Below are 4,850 nucleotides of genomic sequence, written 5' to 3'. Positions count from 1 at the left end.
CGTAATAATGGTTGGGTCAAATATCTGTTTTATCCCCGAGATTATGTCTTATTCCTCAAGTCTCTATGATCCTCTAATGAATATTTGGTTTGTGATCCAATCATTAAACCAAACTCTCTCAGCTCAGTGAGAGGGTGGGGCCCCTTGTTCAAGACCTGGATTCAGTACTTGAGAGAATAACCTTTCTCCTATCCCTAAATTGGGTAAGCGTGAACTCCATTTTGCACCTATGTCCCCAGCTATCTATCCGGTCTTACCCCTGAAATAAGAGTCTTATTGAGCCAACGTTGTTGAGCAACCCTCACTTATGCATATATAAGGGCAATCCTGAATAAACAGGAGTTCATAGTTAGCTCAAGATTAAGATTGAGTTACCCAGCTCATCTAGGTGAAATAGTCAGTCTTAAACAGTAAATAGCGTTATAAAGTAAGAGTGACTTATTTCTTGGTCATGATCTTATGCAAACTCATTGCATAGGACGCCCTCACTCCTCATGTCTTAACATGTACTAATTAGGATCACATCGTATGTAGCACTTTACAACTCTTTGTAACAACCACAGAGTTAGGTCGCATCCAATAGTGTTACCAGAATAAGGTACCCATCCTTATTCATGTTCCAGATCATTTTGACTATTTACACGAACCTGATCCACTCTTATGTCTCTACATAAAGTTCAAGTACTCATACAATAGTCACGGGTCTTAGTTTATTGGTTTTAGATTTTCATACAATTTATGAAATCAATAACAAGTATATTGATTATAGAAAATGTTTATCATTTTACAAACTTCGAGTTTTAGGACATATAACCCAACAATACTGCCACCTGGACTAAAACTCCAGTGGATCAATATATACAAATATATACGATGTTGAATTTACATAGAGAGAATAAAATGTACAAATACAATAAACTAGGGCATTACAATACCCATCAATTCTCCCACTTGCCCTAGTAATACAAAAGTCGTAGACCTAGTCCTACTAGGTGACTCTCGAACGCTTTAGCCGAGAGGGCTTAGTAAATGAATCAGCTAAGTCATCTTAGGAAGCAATCTGGGTGACGATGATGTCTCCTCGATGTACAATCTCCCTGATGAGATGGTACTTCCGTTCGATATGCTTTCCCCTTTTATGGCTTCGTGTTTCCTTTGAATTTGCAACTGCTCTACTGTTGTCACAATAAAGAGTGACAGGCAGGTGCATATTAGGAACTACTTCCAGATCTATCAGGAACTTTATGACCCATACCGCTTCTTTTGCTGCTTCACTTGCAGCAACATACTCAGTTTCCATTGTGGAGTCTGCAATACAACTCTGCTTGATGCTTCTCCACACAACTGCTCCTCTGTTAAGAGTGAATACTAACCCCGAAGTTGATTTCCTCGAATCAATATCGATCTAAAAGTCAGAATCAGTGTATCCAGTATGAACCAGATCCTTAGCCCCATACACGAGCAGATAATCTTTCGTTCTCCGCAGATACTTGAGAATGTCTTTAACAGCAGTCCAATGGTCATGACCAGGATTGGACTGAAATCTGTTGACAATTCCTATGGCATAGCATATATCAGGATGAGTACACAAAATTGAAGGATCTCATGTCTAAAAGAGTTCCATGAGCACTCCGATCTCACAGTGAATGAAATACATCAATATACATTCAACATATACAATTATGCAAACAAACATTAATTATCGACATACTAAGAACAAGATAAATAACAAGGGAGAGAGTTCCATACTATTCGGAACTCCAATGCAGCGAAAAACCTCCACGCGATCTACCAACGCCCAACGGAAGCATCGACTGCAGCAGCACGAACAATCATGAACACGAACGTCGTGGGGACGACACCACCACTAAAGAGCCCCGGGTATTCTCGGAGTGGAAACAAAAAGGGTGGTCTTTGGTGAATTTGGTAGAGGAAGGAGGAAACACGAATCGTGTAGGCGATAAGCAAGTGGGAGGAAAAATGATGCTATCGCATAGCAGAAGGCTTATCGTTTAGGAGGAGCTACACGATCATGTAGGATTTACTGGAAAATCGTTTAGGAAAAGGTACACGATCGTTTAATAAAATCAGCACACTATACGATCGTTTAGAGAAGCTATCCGATCGTGTAGAAAATAGTGTGCGATCATTTAGGCGCGAGGTAGACGATCATTTAGGCGGAGAGGACTATCATATAGGCTCTCGTTTTACGTAAGCCATCGTTTAGCAAAACACCAGCGCGCTCTCTCGAATTCTTTTGGGCGATTGACAGACAACGCAAAAATGAAAACTCTTTTAATTTTTATTTCATCGGTTACAATAACCGACTCATTCCCACTAACCCACGTCCAAACACGATTTTTTGGGTTAATTATCATATAATTAGCCAACTAAACTATTAATAAATATAATAATATTATATTTTTATCCTATGGTTTGATATCACATATCTGCTATAGTATTTTCTCTTGTACTTGAATATAAATCATATTTATATCTATTTTCCTCTAAAATAATGTATCTCATACATTTAGCCAGTTATATCATATATAATTAACTAGTTCAATTATATCATATATAATCAAACTTCCTCTTGTCAATTTGAACATTTCAAATTAACCCAAATATTGGTTCTTGACTTTATCCAAGCTACCCAGGGGACCTAATGGACCTGTGGCTCGAAGCTCCAACGGTCCGTGAATAGCTGACTAAACTCTTTAGCCATGAGATCCACTATCCGTTAACTGTTAGGCATTCCACTAAAGATTAACATTTGAATTTTTCTCACTACAAATATATTTATGTGTCCATCAGATATAACCAATCATGAGTACGATGACCCTTCACAAATGCTCATAAGTACACCTGGGCCAAATTACTGTTATGCCCCTATAATTACATCTCATTCCTTAAGTACCACTGATTCGTCTAATGAACAATACAACATAGTCCAACTATGTGTGAACACCTCTAGGGCCAAGAGAAGGTGTGTGGTGCCACATCATTCAAGCCCCAGAATTAGCTCTTAAGGGAGCTATCTATTTACTTACCCTGCCTCGGGGAATGAGTGAATTCCATCTTGTGTAGCTGAATTCCCAGCTCCCAAATTAGATGAATCCCCAAAATGGTAGGTTTGAATCGGCGATCTAGCCACTCGCACCAATACAAATCAAATGATTTCCCTCAATGGCAGAAGTTCCCAACTCACTCAGAATTGAGGTGATGTTACCTATGGTCATCCTAGTGAAGTGAAGTCTCTGCCATGAACGGTGTTATATAACGAGACGTTAACATTTCGTGGTCAGGTCTTATACAAACTCTTTGTATAGGACACCCCCACTCGCATGTCCCTAACACGAATGATCAAGATCAGACCATTTGTGATAAGTCACAACACTTGTGACCATTCCACAAAGCGGGCCGCATTTGTAGCATTACTAGGATAAGGTTTCCCTCCTATATCCATATACTACAGACCATTTTGTTATCACTCAAGACATGATCCACTTGTATTTCACCACATACATGCTTGAGTCACATACAGATAACCAAGGATTTTATGTTTATTGGTTTGTGGTAAAGCAAATAAAACAAGCAATTGAGCAAAATACAAGATGTGAAGTAAATATCATATATTAACAACACAAGCGTTCACAAAAACTATTTACAAACTAAAGGACACGAGACTTTAGAGCATCAACCCCAACAAACATTGCATACATCAGACTCCCAGCTGCAGATGCATATGAATTTCGATTCATCTCTTCAACCTCTTGAGGTGTCTTAGGACTATGTTCCTTAGACTGATGAATTCCATACCTGAAAGGTATAGATCCTTTCTTAGAATTTTGCATTTTATATCTAGATAACACCTTGTCTATATAAGATGCTTGAGATAATGCCAATGTTCTATTCTTGCGATTCCGAACTATTTGGATTCCAAGAACATACTGTGCTTTTCCTAAATCTTTCATTTGGAATTGAGAAGCTAGCCATCTCTTAACGTCAGCTGGATATTCTACCTCATTCCCAATGGGCAGAATATCATCAACATACAACACCAGAAAAGCGACAGTTTTATTGATGATTTTCTTGTATGCATAGGGTTCGTCAACATTTTATTCAAAGCCATAAGATTTGATCTTAACGTCAAATCTCATATTCCAGTATCTAGAAGCTTGCTTTAATCCATAAATGGATCGATTAAGCTTGTAAACCTTTTGCTCTTGACTTTGCTGTATAAACCCTTCTGTTTAAGACATATAAATACTCTCTTCAAGATAGTCATTTAGAAAAGTTGTCTTGACATCCATTTGCTATATTTCATAACCAAAGAAAGTGGCTATGGACAAGAGTATTCTAATAGACTTTATCATGGCAACTAGAAAGAAGGTTTCTTCAAAATCTACCCCCTCTCTTTGGGTAAACCCTTTTGCCATAAGTCTAGTTTTGTAGGTTTGTACTTACCAGCTTGGTCTCGTTTTCTCTTATAGATCCACTTGCAACTAATGGGTTTTACCCCTTCTGGTTGATCTACAAGATCCCAGACAGAATTGAAATACATAGATTCCATTTCAAGGTCCATGGCTTTAATCCATTGATATTTGTCCACATCGTTCATTGCTTGATTAAAAGACAAAGGATCCTCTAAATCATCATCTAGCATGATGAGTTGAGTTTCAGTTAAACCTATGTACCGGTCAGGTTGTTTGCACAACCCTCCCACTACGACGAGGCATTCTCAACTCTTGAGAATGATGTGGAGTATTAGTTTCATCAATAACTCTTGTTGATGGACCTGCTCTATCAACAACTCTTGTTGAAGAACCTGCTATATCAACAACTCTTGT

This window comes from Benincasa hispida, chromosome 9, assembly GCF_009727055.1.
Source record: "Benincasa hispida cultivar B227 chromosome 9, ASM972705v1, whole genome shotgun sequence".
NCBI lineage: Eukaryota > Viridiplantae > Streptophyta > Magnoliopsida > Cucurbitales > Cucurbitaceae > Benincasa > Benincasa hispida.
The sequence above is the reverse complement of the archived record's forward strand: the minus strand, read 5'-3'. Positions refer to the sequence as shown.